The 16,613-nt window shown below is 41.2% G+C and overlaps 1 protein-coding gene across 4 annotated transcripts in view; it reads right to left on the bottom strand.

Moving 5' to 3' along the window:
- Nucleotides 1-16,613, bottom strand: part of LHFPL2 (LHFPL tetraspan subfamily member 2) — a 155,438-nt gene that overhangs the window by 74,948 nt on the left and 63,877 nt on the right. For all 4 annotated transcript variants that reach the window (XM_035291341.3, XM_054252155.2, XM_002744833.6 and 1 more), the window contains one exon: nucleotides 2,280-2,338. The gene's annotated coding sequence lies outside the window, so the exon portion shown is untranslated. The remainder of the gene's footprint in view (nucleotides 1-2,279; nucleotides 2,339-16,613) is intronic.

The following is a 16,613-nucleotide window of genomic DNA, read 5'->3' as shown; positions in this document are numbered from 1 at the left end:
CATGGTGGCAGGCACCTGTAATCCCAGATACTTGGGAGGCTGAGGCAGAAGAACTGCTTGAACTGAGGAGGTGGAGGTTTCAGTGAGCCAAGATCATGTCACTGTACTCCAGCCTGAGTGACAGAGCAAGACTCCGTCTCAAAAAAAAAAAAAAGAAAGCAGGATCAGATTGCTCTACAGTTCAGACACCATTAACTCAGAATGTATATTCTTGTATTTGTCTGACCTAATAAAGTGTTACTATATTTCTATGAGATGAATTCACAACTTAAAAAAAAAAAGACACAGAGAAGGCTGTTTTTATTAGGTTAAGTATTCAGAAGGGGGCATGTTAACGGAACACACCACCTGGAACCGACTTTTCCCCAGAGCAGGATTAAACAAGCCAGCCTGGCAGTGACTGGGAGACAACCCACAAAGCAGGGATGAAGCCATTACTGGGAAACACATGAGAAATGTAGGGCCTCTTCACGCGGGCTTTCACGTGCGACTCCTTAAATAACAGGTAAAATGAAAATCGTTCCTGTTCCTACTCAGGCAGACAGTGCCTGGGAGTAGAAATAAACACCCGTTCCCAGCACAGGACTGCCTCCAATGAGAATATCTGCAGTTGCAGAACAATGTGAGCAAAAATCAGCCCTCACAATGAACCCCAACATCACCTAGCTGACAAGCATCTGAAATTTTGGTTCTGAACAGCATATGGCAGTATTATTATTGGCCAAATTTTAAACAGGTTTATGAGCAACTGGTTCAGAAAATCACATGTAATAAGTTCCTTCATTTCAACATATAGGAAAAGGTGTACATTATTATTAATAACCTTTATTAATAAAAAAAATCAGTTTCTCCTACCTCCACTAAATAAATATGGAGTAGATAAAGAGGATCAGTTTGGGCTGGGTGTGGTGACTCAGGCCTGTAATCCCAGCACTTTGGGAGGCCGAGGTGGGCAGATCACTTGAGGTCAGGAGTTCAAGACCAGCCTGGCCAATATGGTGAAACCCCATCTGTACTAAAAATACAAAAAACTAGCTGGGCATTGCCTATAGTCCCGGCTACTCTGCTCGGGAAGCTGAGGTAGGAGAATCACTTGAACCCAGGAGACAGAGGTTGCAGCAAGCCGAGATTGTGCCACTGCACTTCAGCCTGGGTGACAGAGCCAGACTTGCCTCAAAAAAAAAAAAAGATTATCAGTTTAATAGGGTGCCAATGATTAGCCTGCTCAGGATACCAACTCTCTCAGGTCAGCCCTGGCTTTCCCGTGAGAAGGAACTCTGCTCAAATAATTTCATAACTCACAAGGATTTACAGTTGCCATTTAGTAACAAAAAAACCCTAAGCTTCCTAACCTAAGCAATATCAGTTGTTAGAACAACATTTGAGGAGTCAATAATAGTTCATTTCATAACATAAGAGTAATTTTTCCTATTCTAGAATCTGTAATCTAAAAAAAAGACCTTTCTACAAATGAGATGGTGTCTGTGAAAATGCTGTGTGCAAATTCCCTCCACGTGGCAGACCTTCCTGAAACGTGTGTCAGTCAGTTCCAGATTGATACCTTTAGCTAGCTTCTTTTAGCTGAGCCGAACCTCCAGTTTGTAACAAGACCCTCGAGGACCTGGCTGAATAGGCCTCTCCCTTGGGAGAAGCAGGGCTGGATCAAAGTCTTTCAGGATAATTATTTGACTATCTGCTGCCTTGATTTTCTTAAATGTGTAATGTAGAAGATTATTCAACCTCTATTATCGTTAGTAATATTTCAAAAACTGATCTTTATAAAGTAGAACCTATAGAATTAATCATAAATCACCTATTAGTCAACTGTTTTCACCTTTCATTCCCACAATCCTTTCATATGAGCTATTACTGAATAATAAAATTAAGTAATTTTAATCAGCTATCTCTACTTTCTCTAAGAGAAATGATAAAAATGCTGAACTGGTCTACAGAGAGGCTCAAAAGGAAAGACAACTGCAAATCAGCTATGCTTACTATAAAGATCTCTGAAACTTGGGTATAAATGGTGACAAAGCATGTCAGAATTGAAGTGTGGAAATTACATTATTAAATTCAATACCATTTATGAAACTTCACAGGGTTGTTTATAACATTTATGTAGCTCATCCAAGTGACTTTCTAGCCTTAAAACAATTAGTGCTTACCACACAGGGTTCAAAAGTTTGAAACAGTGCATCTTTTTCAAGAAGTTGCCATTCACTGGAAAAGTGTTCCCAAACAATCATCAATAATAAGGTCATGTGATTTCATTCACTTACCTATTTATATCTGTAGGAATGCTGGGAAGTCTTAATGAACAACTTCAGAAAAATGCCACCTGGAGAAACAAATTGAAAAAAGAGATTTAAACACACAGACACACACACACACAAAGAAGACATAGTATGCAATTTTTTATCTTATTAAAATACATGATGTTTCAAATATTGGTCCCCAGGCAGCACACTTCTCAACTTGCACTGAAACACAGCCACTCCTCCTCAGGAATACGGATGCGCAAGCACAGGGTCCAAACCACTGATGAACCAGAAAAAGTAAAAGGCCAGGGGAGAATGTGCAGCCTGTGAACATGCACCTAATTACATCCTTTCCTTTCCCCTCACAAGGGACCAACTTAAAAATACAACTTGTGTCCTGGAGTACACTTTACGAATGTCTGTAAAAGGCTCAAAAATCCAGAAACAAATTAAGAAATAAAATATAAAACTGTGACCGAGGAAACTATCCTAGCAGCACTTTATGTCCTTTTCAGTTACACTGTTAATGTTTTAAAGCTAAATTTGCAAAGATGTCAGGGCTGGGAAAGTGGAAAATGGCCATTTTTAGAAAAACTCTAACATAGTAAAAAGAAAAGTTGAAAAGTAAGAACTTATTTAATGACTAGTTTATTCAGAAACCAAGGGTTCCTGCTGGTGGTCTCAAAGTCTTTAGGTAACCTTTGGAAAATTATAAGCCTACTATAAAATACATACACCCATGTATGTTTATTGTGGCACTGGTCACAACAGCAAAGACTTGGAACCAACCCAAATGCCCATCAATGAGAGACTGGATAAAGAAAATGTGGCACACCATGGAATATTATGCAGTCATAAAAAAGGATGAGTTCATGTCCTTTGCAGGGACATGGATGAAGCTGGAAACCATCCTTCTCAGCAAACTGACACAAGAACAGAAAACCAAACACCACATGTTCTCACTCATAAGTGGGTGTTGAACAATGAGAACACATGGACACAGGGAGGGGACCATCACACGCAGGGGCCTGTTGTGGGGTAGGGAGGCATAGGGGGACTGGGGAACAGTAACATTAGGAAAAATACCTAATGTAGGTGATGGTGGAATGGAGGCAGCAAACCACCATGGCATGTGTATACCTATGCAACAAACCTGCACGATCTGCACATGTACCCCAGAACTTAAAGTGGAATAAAAAATTGTAATTCCCAGGCTAAAAATAAAGAAAATTATAAGTCTACTAATAGATTCACAAAACAGAGAATCCTCAAATATCTCTTCAGCATTGCTTTGAAATATGAAACATAAATGGAAAAAATTTCTAACATAAAATGTCACAGTTACCATTTGTTGAAAATCTATTATGCACCTGGGACTGTCATAGGAACATATTACAACCTTTCTAGACAAAGATACTCATTAACAGATGGGGAAACTGATGTCAAAAGAAGTAGAGAACCTCCCTCAATATCACAGGATCCAGGGTTTCCAAACATGCCTTTTTCCTCCTATCATATGGTCTTTCTCTTAAAAGAATCTCTTCCCCTCTACAAAGTCTATTCACACCTCCCCAGACAGAAACCTCATATTCCTTAATGCAAACTAAATTGGCTAGCAGATAACCAGCCAATTGGGTTTTTCTTTTTGTACATTTAAAAGTATTTCTTCATTTAAAAATGATTAGGCTTATGTTATTTAGGACTATAAGGTAACATTGTATATGAGTAAATATTTAGAAAAAAAGCATTTTAAGTTCATGAAATATTAAAAATTCAATTGGGATGAATAAATATGTTTAATTCCCCATAAGGTGAATTAAACAGAAAACGTTCAACAGTCTCAATTCCACTGAAATAGGAAAACGGGAAGTCCACATGCTTATTTTCTATAATCAAAATGTCAAATATAGCCATGGGCTGACAATCAAAATCTGTAGTATCAAGCTATGAATGTCCACACTTAAGGGCAGATAAGTAGCTTAATATCAGCAGCCCCAGTGTTAATCCAAAGTATACCTGAGGTTGAAAAGCCAATGGTGGCACAAAGGCTCCTCTAACTAAATACATCATTTTAGTTTAGTAAAAAACTAGAAGATACTGGACAATAGTCATAGGGTTTCACTTTATTAAAAATAGCCAAAAGAATTCTGAATTCATAAGTTCCTTTTTTATAACAGTTAAGGAAACTATGACGTTTTAAAGGTGGTTCTTTGTTACTTAATTACTAGCTAAATTCTAAACATTTCCCACAATTTTATTTTACCTTTTAGGGAAAGTCATGATCAGTATTTTTACCTGGAAATGGCTTCTGTGAAATATGCCTCTAGGATTATTATGAATGAGTCTGTTATAAATGGAGTTCTTGATCAACATTTCCTTATTTCTAAAAGCTAAATGAGTACAAAAAATGAGTCACTTCAATGTTAGTACTGTTCAAAATTCAAAGATAACATTTTTTAAAATCTCTTTTTTTAACATATAACCAAGCAAAGCTCTGGACAGTTAAGACAGTCAAGGCCCTAACAGCAACAGAGATGGTAGAGTTGTGTCCAAGTTCCCACCTAAAGCTTTCAAATCTACACTGACAGTAAAAAGCATTTCTAGAATAAATTAATTTGACCCAAAGCTCTGAGGATAAAATGTATTTAGGAATCGGTTCTCAGTAGCACGGTTAAGCTTTTTTGACAAAGAAATAGTATCTTGTGAAACCACCAAAGTAATCAGGAAGATAAAATATGCCAATTCTGTTCTGGGTTTGGTTAGTTTCCAGGTGTGATTTTCATTTTTTTAAAAATATACTATTTCAAAAAATACAGTATACTAAAAACATACTAACTCACAGAGCCTTCAAAAGTTCACCCAAAAAGTTAATGTATTAGGACTGTCAGGCGCTGTTCTATGTATTAGAACAGTATCTTTATTTCTAGTTCTAATCGTGGCATCTGTTTTTGAGAAAGATTGGTCTGTTATTACTTAAAGTTTATGAAGTAATAAGAGACCAATGTTTCTGAAAAACAATTTTTGGGAATTAACTCATTTACTTGCACAAAACCCCTGAAGCAGCAACTAGTATTATCCCATTTTAATGACAAGGAAGCAGCAGAAAGATGCTTAAATAACTTTAAAAAGTTACATGGCTTGCAAGAAGTGGTGTTAACATTCAAATCCATACACATGATCACATTTTATCCTAACACCTATATAATGCAAGCAGGAGAGAAAATTTTTGCCTCATTTTTAACAATGAGGCAAACGAATTCCTGAAGAATAAGAGCTAGCTTCCTCAGAGGCACACAGCTAGTCAGTAACAAGGGTTAAGAGAATCCGGAGTACCTAATGCTAAGGCCGTACTGCTTTGTCATTTGTCCATTTTTGTCTTAGATTCTACAAATAAACGTGTAAAACTCAGTATAAAGAGTGTGGTCCCAGGTTAGGCACGGTGGCTTGTGGTTAATGTCTGTAATCCCAGCACTCTGGAAGGCCGAGGTGGGTGGATCACTTGAGGTCAGGAGTTCGAGACCAGCCTGGCCAACGTGGTCAAATACCTTCTCTTAAAAAAAAAAAAAATTAGCTGGGTATGGTGGCACACACCTGTAATCCCAGCTACTCAACCAGCTGAGACAGGAGAATGGCTTGAACCAAGGAGGCGGAGGTTGCAGTGAGCCGAGATCATGCCATTGCACTCTGGCCTGGGCGACAGAGCAAGACTTCATCTCAGGAAAAAAAAAAAAAAAAGAGTGTGGTCCCCTCTAATCACTGAGAACACACTTCAGGATCCTCCCATGGGTTGTGCTGGCAACAAGAACATCAGTCAGAGCACATATAAAGGTATTCTCACGCTTCCAGGTCACCTTTTTTCCATTTTCCTAAATGCAAGTATGGGTTTTTTTTCACTTACTGGTTGTTAAACACACGGGTTGATATAAATATTGGTCTTTATCTATATATTTGTATATTATTAGTCTGCTTAGCCACCTATAGTCCAATCAAAGTAGGCACTGTTTACTCCAACAAACATTCTAAATAAAATTAAAACTACCATGTTTTTGCACATTAAGGAGTTAAAAAGTTTTTACTTCTCATTCATCTTCATTTGGGCTGCATGCCCTTCTGTTCCACTTCCGGATGTCAGGAGAAACAATAGTGGCCTTGAGTGCCGCACAGCAAACACAGCCCCACGTGATGGGCTTATTTATTCAATTGAATTGCCAAAAACAGGAAGCAGAGTTGTAAGACCCCTTTCTCAGTTACAGATTTCTAAGACTTGAAATGTACTGATTTCAATTGTTTCATGTTACTCTGTAAAACCAGAACCAAGGAGTGAAAATTACCTTGGAAATGACAGGGATACATTTCAGCTGAAAGAAGAAAGAACTTTGTAATAAACATGAGGTGGTCCAGGTTGCCTCTGGGGTGGGTCAAGAAACAGCAGGTCACAATCACAGAGGCCACAGAGGAGGAAAGTCTCAGCAACTGTCCTCTCCTAGTCCTTCCCTGAGACCTGAGGTCTGTGCCCATCCACGGCAAGAACGGGAGCTTCATGGCAGAACACTGTAGGTCACAGGACACTCTGCAATTCATTTTCTCATTTACAGGCACTGTTAGTAAAAGGGGGCCAGAGTGTGGATGGGGAGAGACATCTTTATTATCCCCATTTTATAAACCAGGAATTTAAGCACCTTAAGCTAAATCACACAATTAATAAATGCTAGAATATGGGCTCCAATCTAGGACTTCTGACTACCCAGGCAGGCCAGTGTATTTCCAGCTAGGCAATACTGCAATAACCAATGTGAGATGCCTGCAACCATCATACTTATTAATTATGGTCTCCCCATATTAAAGACAGGGGCAAGAAGGGGCCCCAAAGACTTGAAGCATGGAGGTGAATGCCAAAGCAAGATTAGCTAAAAGCAAAATACAGTAAGAGCTCTGCTACTCTCACAAAACCATCCCTTCTACCTGACTAGGAAGAGCTCATTATATTTTCAGCAGACACACTCTCTAAGACTCCATTTACATGAGTCAACTAAAGGAATAATTGTCCAAATCCTAGTTTACTGTACTCTACTGATACAACAAATGCTTGGGGAAGTCTGTCCACAAATTAAGGGGAGTCTGTGGCAACATCACAAAGAGCACTCCCCATTTCTGCAGCCAAAGCATTAATCGCTGCTCCAAAACTAGGCTGGTAGTTAACTTTTTTCAGAAGTCTGAAATGCACTCTCTGACAACAGGTCCAGGACAACCTCATACCTGTGTTTGACAACAGGAGTTTAACAGAACTGGGTCAGCCACTGAAGGATTGCTGAACCTTGCAAGATTTTCAAGGAAAGACATAAGAGTGTCAAGTTTCATGAACCGTCTACCAAGCACAGAAAGTGGCAGGTTGCCAAAGGCTGGACTGTGTTATTAAATGCATGTGAGACGCTGGGAACTTGAACCCCAACAATGCCGGTCCTGCCACTCCACCAACAGTGGTGAAAGACTGAGGTTCAAGTTTCCAAAGACCTCACGGACTATATGCCAAACGTTGCTAATCAGGAAAACTTCATTCTTCTCTTAAGGAAGCAGAATCTCCTTGATTCAAACATCTCATCAACATGAAGCTGGTAGAAAGTACATTTTTAAATATCTGGGTACAAAAGAATAGCCTATAATTGCCAACCCCAAGTCATTTATGCTGCTTTTTAAGATGCCAGGTTTGCATATCAAAACACTGCTACTGTTATTCCCACACAGCTGGGACCATGTTCATTCATATAATGCTTACCTCTTCCCCAACATTTAGTTATAAATCTACAGGACAACAAGATCCTTGAGAACAAAACTGATTCTAGCTTACTCCTCTCGCTACCTCTTGCACTCAACACAATGCATGGATGGCATAGATAATTCATGAATGCTCACTGAATAAACAAAAAGATTACTGCACTATGCACATTCCCTACAGATAGTTAGAACAGTCAGGTTATGTAGAAGAAAGAAATACTGGGTTAATGAGAGTGGAGAAAATCATCAGACAAACAGGACAGCAAGATTTCCAGTCTGAGAAACAAGCACAGGAGGCAAAGAGGAATTGCAGGCAGCAACAGAGTACAGGGTAGCAGTGACACTGTCCAAGAGGGGGATCCTCCAGTGGGTGTGTTTCTAAAACAATAGTGTCTGGACCCACCTCTGTGAATTCCGTCTATTGTAGACTAGCCCTGGAATATTAGTGATGAAGGAGAGTGACGGGGGAGAAAGTGTGTACAGCCAACTCTCAGAAAGAAACTCTCCTCCAGATGACAATTACTCAACTGTCTTGCTTTAACCTTGAAAAAATATATGTGTGTGTATGTGTATATGTGATCATTTTGCAAGACAGAAACTATTGTGAATAGTGTTGAGCACGAGCAATGTGCAAACCTCATCAAATACCCCAACTATTTGTTTCAGGATAGGTTATTTAAGAGCTGAACATTACAGGCAGACAGGTGAGTGCAGCACACTTGGGGAAAAGGCCAGGCAAACAGATGGCCACAGTGAATAACTTAGGCTGTAAGTGCTGACAAGCACTTTCTGTGCTTGACAGTTCTTAGGGGTCTGCATTCCAAATCTAGGCATAAACTTTAAGTAATAACAGACCAATGTTTCTGAAAAGCAGATGCCAAAATTAAAACTAGAAGTAAAGACACAGAGTAAGGGAGATGCAGGGAAGGAACACTCTCATTGAGGCATGTGGAAAAGCCAGCTAGGTGCAGTGGCTCATGCCTGTAATCCCAGCACTTTGGGAGGCTGGGGCGGGTGGATCACGAAGTCAAGAGATCGAGACTATCCTGGCCAACATGGTGAAATCCCATCTCTACTAAAAATACAAAAACTAGCTGGGTGTGGTGGCACACGCCTATAGTCCCAGCTACTTGGGAGGCTGAGGCAGGAGAATCATGTGAACCCGGGAGGTGGAGATTGTAGTAAACTGAGATTGCGGCATTGCACTCTAGCCTGGCGACAGAGCAAGACTCCGCCTAAAAAAAAAAAGGTGGAACAGCCTATGGTTCTTTCTCCCATCTTTCCTTTTCCAAAGGCAGCACTCAAAATCAGGTAAATGGAACTGTCCTCTTGAAACACACCATCCCCAGCTCATTTGTCCTGAAATTTACTATACATTCCCTATCACAGGTGATAGTGTTGTGCTCCCCTCCTTTTTTGGCCTGTGTTGACCCTGAATTCCATGCTGCACTCTGAAAACCTCATATTTGAGGCCCAGGGCCCATCTGCCTCTGTAACTATTTTGCCTCTATATCCTCCCCAATGTCATGCGTGAAATTCTGCTCAAGACCCAACTTCAGTGTCATCTTCCACACAGCCTTCTCTTAACTCACCCTCTCCTCTGCCCTTTCTATGTAGCCCTTCTCTGAGCTCTCCAGGCTCAGAGTGGTAGAGGTCACACCCGCCACACTAACTATTCACTTGTCTGACTCCCTGTTTCAAGTCCATCCACACATTTCATGGCTCTCATCTACAAACTGTGGCTTGGGGTGACATCCAAAAATGACCATAACAGTCCTTGACTGGAAAGGACTAACAGAAGGTGAGGCAGGCACCCCAAAATCAGATATTCATACTTGTCCCTCGCTTCATTCAAATCTCCATTCAAACGTTACCTCCTTCCCTGACCACCCTTGCTAAACCTGCAAGACATTCCTCCATGCCTCCAGCACTGCCTGTCCACAGCTCTTACCACTATCTGACATCTACCCATGTGGATGGGTAAGGTAGATACACAGAGACAGAAATGTCTAGATAGGTAAGTACAGTAATGGATCTTATTTTGTAAGTTAGTTGTCTACCCACTAGGACGTAAGCTCCCTCAAGGCAAGGCCTTTAATCAGTTTTGGACTGTGATAAACAGATCCCTAACACCAGGAATTGTGCCTGAGAAAGAATGCATTCTTTCAGTAAATACCGGTTGATGAGTACATGTGTGGGCAGACGATATGGTCTTGACCAAAAGAGGAAACCTGGGGAAAAGGAGATCAGACAAGAGAGCGAGGAAATTTTGCTCTGTTGAAGCTTTTGAGGTTTGAACTACCTAGCTGAGCAACCAGGTAGTGGAGGGTTCCAGTAGCACGGGCAATACAGTTTGGAAAATCGCCAGCATACAGGAGGTGACTAAGTCATGGGTAGAGTGAGATTACCCCCAGAAAAGCATGTCACGTAAGTAAGGAAAGAGCTGACTACTATATGATAAAAAGAAAAACTAGCATCTACCTCATAGGAATATATGTATTAAAGGAGTTAGTGCCTATGAATATCTGAGCTGTCTCTTCAAGACTCAGCCAAATATCTACAAAGTATGCAATATATAATATATGCTAACTAAATATATGAGCACAGGACTGAGACCACTTTTGGCACCAAATTACAAGCATCTGGACACAGCAGGGACCTAAAAACTAAACATTTACACCAGGCGTGTTTTTCTTCTGCAGGGCTCGGAGTTACTAAAGAGTTGTTCGGAGTTTTAATAGATACTCCTGCAGTATCTACGGCAGCAGTCCCCAACCTTCTTGCACCAGGGACCTGTTTCCTGGAAGACAATTTTTCTACAGCCAGTGGGTTTCAGGATGAAACTGTTCCACCTCATATCATCAGGCATTAGATTCTCATAAGGAGCAAGCAACCTAGATCCCTCCCACACACAGGTAACAGTAGAGTTTGCACTCCTCTGAGAATCTAACGCTACTGCTGATCTGACAGGAGGCGGAGCTCACGCCATAATGCTCACTGGCCTGGTCCTGCTGTGCAGCTTGGGTCCCAAGGAGGCTTGGGGACCCAAGACCTATAGTGTGAAATAACACTGCATTGCTTCCTATTATCTTGTGGGGAAGAGAAAACAGGCAGGAACTCAATTTCCTGGAATGGGACCTACAAGGAAAACACTCATTTCTACAAGATCCATGAGCATGAATTGTCTACCATGGTGGGTACAAGCACTATCGTGACAGCCTTAAACTGAATCCATGAGGAAAAAACTTCTTGGCACAGATACAGTAGTGAAAAATGTGGCATGTGAGCTAAATTCAAAGGGTGAGTTAAATGGAAAGGTCCAATTTTAAGACAGAAAAAAAAATACTGGTTGGCTTAGGTGGTTAGCTTTTAAGTTTGCAACTAACTATAGCTTAACTAAAAATAACCACCCCAAGTGAATGGCAGGGAAAGAACTATGGCTGTCCCACTTAGAAGAGTTGATCAGGGAAACTGAGGCCAACACACTTAACTGAAGCAGCGGGGAGGTATCGCTACAGAGGGACCCTTAGGTTTTGCTGGTGAGAGCAGAGGAGGAAGTGAGTGGAGCGCCTCCACAGCTATAACCAGCCTGTCTCTGCTTATAACTTTTCCCCCTATATTAGAATTTGACTTAACAGAAGAAAGCACTCACTGTTGAAACAAACACTTTGGAAGCCACTGCCCTGAAGCCAGTTAATTTTGGGGGGAAAAAAATCACAAGCTTTAAAATTCTAACTTTTGTGTTCATTTTTAAATTGATTTAAGAATATCTTGATGATGGCTACCACAGAGGTAGGTTAGTGCAGAGATTAAGAAGTGTGTAAGTTTTAGGATTCTGTAATGTTTGAATTTTGTGTAACAGAAATGAATACTTTTCTCATCAAAAGTGCCTAAGATTGTTTACTTTAAACTACTTGTCTTTCCTATTCTTTATAGGAAACAAATTATAACTAAATCCAATAGAAGCAAATATCCAAAACAGAAGCAAATTTCTCTTTTAATGCCAGCTCTTCCCCCAGTTCCCAAAGAAGAGGAGAGTATGTTCATGATGAGAACTATGAAGCACTATTTCCATAATGTCTGTTCTAACTTAGAGGAGGAAGTTTTGTCTTCAGACTGAAGAGGCCTGCTAATAGCGGGCATGAAGACCATGGTCCACAGGGAATATTTCACATTTCCCTTTAACTGCTAAAGACGTGGGCAGGGTGCCCTCCGCATACCAGGCCCAGCCCTCTGGATGCTCGGCTTGGCCCCAGGAGAAAAGGCTGAGTTGGGATATCCTTCCGAGCCCTCTAACCCTTCCCTGTGACCCATGGCAAACATGTGAGAGCCAGTTGGTCAGGGTTACAAGTACAGTCTGGCCAGACAGCCCAGCCCAGCTAACTGGCCCACATAGCACTGAACCCTGACCCTGGCCTCACCATCTCCATCCTCTAACCAAATGTGTTAATTGGCTGCAGATTCTTGAACTATGTCTTGGATGCATTTCCCAACTAACAACAAAAAAAGTGATGGGACATAATTTTGTCTAGTAAGGGAAAACTGTTTTAAATAAACCACTGCTGACCAGAAAATTCAACAACAATCAGCGGTAAACAACCACCTACAATTGATTGAAGTCCTTTTTCCCCACAAGATTCTTGTGTGCTAGAGGGTTGCAGATGCCTCGCTGAAACCTTCAGAAAACACTGTTCTCACAGGCAATTCTGCAGATCCATGTTTTGGTTCCTGAGCTTTCGCTTGCATGGAGTGAAGGCTATTCATTCTGAAGCAGGGAGATTCTTCCTCTCTCCAGACCTGTCCTCACTGTGCATCACCAAACACCTCACCACCTCAGTGTCTCTGCGTGACTTAGAACTGATGGCTGTCAGAGCAGGAAGGACCTCACAGAGACTCTGGCCCAAAGTCATCATTTCATTAAAAAATCCAGAGACTGCCAGGTGCAATGGCTCATACCTATAATCCCAGCTCCTTGGGAGGCTGAGGCGAGTGGATCACAAGGTCAGGAGTTGGAGACCAGCCTGGCCAATATGGTGAAACCCCGTCTCTACTAAAAATACAAAAATTAGCTAGGCGTGGTGGCAGGTGCCTATAGTCCCAGCTACTCGGGAGGCTGAGGCAGGAGAATCGCTTGAACCCAGGAGTCGGAGGTTGCAGTGAAGTGAGATCATGCCACTGCACTCCAGCCTGGCAACAGAGCAAGACCCTGTCTCAAAAAAAAAAAAAAAAATCCATAGACATAAAGTGACAAAAGGTCTTGGTGGCAGAGCTACCAAGGGACTGCCAAACAGACACTGCCTCCTAATCCTGTGCTCTGGCCAGTATGTTACAGAACAGGCTGCTCAGATGTGCCTCAGGGACCATGTGGCAAGGAGGAGGCTGCGGGCAACCCCCCAGGGCAGCAGCTCTGGATCTGTTTCCTATGTTAGGGTTAAATACAAGATTTCATTTGAAAGAAAGGGCTCCGCTATAAATAAACAAACATCCTAAAAACCACCACATGGCAAAACTAACTCTACAAAATGTTAAAAGAGAAAAAGAACTAAAAACATAGGTTTTATTTTAATGAATGTGTCTTTTTTAAATGGAACAAGCAAAGAAAACAGCCCTAAAACAAAATGTCATAGCTTAGAGTTCTCTCCTTTATTTCTCCCTGACCAGGAAAATAACACACACAACTATAAAAGACAAAGAGAAGAAACACGAAGGGAAGATAATGTAATTTAGCTTCTAGGTCTCTGGAAAAGTCTTCATCCTGCTGGACAATTTCAAGATGTAGAGTCACAGAGGACATTTAATCTCCTCATTTAAATTTGTAAAACTTCCTTATGGAGATAAGGTCTTGCTCTGTCACCCACACTGGAGCACAGTGGCCTGGTGCAATCTTACAGGCATGAGCCACTGAGCCCAGCCAAAATATGTAAGATAAATTTTTACTCAAAAAAGAATGAAAGAAATGACTCTTCATAAATTACCTGCGAAAAAGTAAATAAATACGTAAAGGTAAGTCTCCCAATTTTACCTCTTGCTCTCCTGTCTGCTGAGCACCTTTAACAGCCTTCAATTTCTCCCATTTGTGAAAAAACAAGTCCTCCGCACAGGTGGCTCCAGAGCTGTGAGCTGTGTCTCTCTAAGGTCAGTGGAGGGAGGGAAACTGGTGTGCCACTATGTGGTAGGCGTCTGTACTGGATGCAATTTGCAGGAGAAGACAGGGCCCTGGGGACACTGGAAATTCAACAAGTCACGAAGAAGTATGTTCACTGTGGTTTGGCATTCCACAAAGAACCTTTTCGTTGACTTTTCAATTCTTTGTCATTCTAAACTCCTACTGGAGCCAGATGGGTTTAAAATCTTTATTTTTTAACTTTTATTTTAGATTCAGGGGTACATAGGCAGATTTGTTACATAGGTACCAACAGTTCTTTTTAAAGTGCATAGTTTCCAGTGACATTGAACCAAGCAATCTTTTAGCATTTTATAGATCCTTTAAAGCCAGCAAACGTGATCATTGACAATGCAATAGTTCTTTACAGGAAGTACCCACAAGCTAAGTGCAGTTCTTTTTATATTTTGTTAATATGTTCAGTCAAGTCAGCTCTGTCTATGCCAAGTGTCCTCTCAGCACCATCCTCTGAAAAGACTGAATGTTTTCTAAAAGGATGACCCCTCTTACTTCCCCCCCCCACTCATTCCTAAATTCCACAAGTAACAGTATCATACAATGCAAATGAGAGATGCAGGCCTTCCAGGCACAGGGAAGTCAAAACATTTTAAGAAGTCACAGGATAAGGTAACAAAGGACTGATCTTCTTGATGCCCTAATGGTATATGAATATTAACGTGAACTGTTTCATAAACTTGGAACACTACAGAGACCATCTTGGTCAGCCGTAAGTAAGACTTACTTAAGCAACCTAATTTTTACGTTCTACTTCTGAGGATCTCCAGGACAGAAATTCCACAATTTCCCATTGGCATCTTGACTTGTGGTTTAATTTCCTTTAGAGTCAAAGGGGGCTGTTTCTCTCAACTTCTTTTTTTTTTTTTTAAGTTAAATAAAAGCTCAACTCACGTAAAAGGTGTCCCTTGAACACTGAAACTGGCCAGTGGAACAACACAAAAGTAACAACCAACAACCAGGCTATCTGCTGTACATGGGTCCATGTGCCTGGATCACTATGGATGGTCATGCTGTACTCTCCCCAAGCTGAGTCCATTCAAGACTCAAGCTCACAACCTTAAGAAATGACTCCACAGCTCCTAGAAGGAGAGTAGCTTATATACAATGAAGAAATATTTCCTAGACACTGGGGAAAATCTTTCCCAGGCCTTCCACACTTTCTAAATGAGAAAAAGACAATTTTTTTTCTGATGTCCTTTTTTTTCCAAAGACTCCCCTAAGCAATATCATATTCAGTTTTCTTTAATTGTTAAAGGTAAACTTTCCACTAAGCTACACTCCTTGAAACAAGTCTTCCAGAGATTTTTGCCCTTGGCCTCCTGGAATTTTTCAATGAAACTCAAAAGAGATGTTTACCTGACCCCAAATGTTATCCCAATGAAAACTCTGTTTTTAATTCTTTGAACTCTTCTCTTTCTCTTTCCTTGTCATGCCCGCTGGGAAAGAAAGATGAGTACAGATGTTGGCTTGACCTCAACTGGCAAACACCAGGATAACTGAGCTCTAATCATTTCTTAGGAACTTGGACAGAATCACAAAGGTATTAATTATGCTCCCTTCTCTGGCATGGTCCTCTGCACTTCACTTGCTTAGAGGATCAATGTAAAGATAGGAAATGCCAGCACATTATCTTTTTGACAAAAACAAGATGTTCATCACAGGAAGAATAAAAGGAGTAATAAGGGATTTTCAAAAGCAATGAGGGAACTGAAAAAACTATAACCTCAGGGGCAAGGAAAAAGAGGAGTGAGAACCATTTTCTGCCAATTAAAGAATCTGAATGAGGCTGGTTTCAGGCTCTCTCTGGCAGGGAGGCTTTGGGGAGTTTTGGAACTGGGAAACTACAATCAGGGTTTAGTTGATAATGTCCTTCTCTTGCAAGAGGGTAGGTTCTGGTAAACAGGTTTTGGCAATTCCATTTCAAACAGCCACATTCACCCCTGTGTAGGAAGGGCTTATGCCGTTTCTCTCTTGCATGTGTGTGCACATGTACACGCACCCCCCCCCCACACACACACACAGAGCCAGGTCACATGTATTTCAAGGGCTTCTTATCTCAAGAGGGCCTCTGCCTAGAGACGTGTTCTTTACCAAGAAATCAAGGGGTGAAATGAATGACTTTTCTGTCAATTATCTCTGGGAAATGTCTTCCAGGAATCATCTAGGAATAAGGTTTAGGACACAATTCCACTCCACTCCATCTCTTAACTCTAGGTTCTCAGCAGCATGCTTGTTCCCAGCTACCTGTCCTGTAACAAAGGACAATGGCCATGTGATCTATCAACAGCATAGATGAGGAGTGTGGGGGCTCACAGACGTCAGCCAAGTCCTGCTCCCTGCTCCTAGAAGTTAAAATCCAGTAGCAGAGAGAGTATCACCAAGAGCTGTGGTTGAAGCAGGCC

This window comes from Callithrix jacchus, chromosome 2 (assembly GCF_049354715.1).
Source record: "Callithrix jacchus isolate 240 chromosome 2, calJac240_pri, whole genome shotgun sequence".
In the NCBI taxonomy this organism is placed as follows: domain Eukaryota; kingdom Metazoa; phylum Chordata; class Mammalia; order Primates; family Cebidae; genus Callithrix; species Callithrix jacchus.
This window is presented reverse-complemented; position numbering and strand designations above follow the sequence as displayed.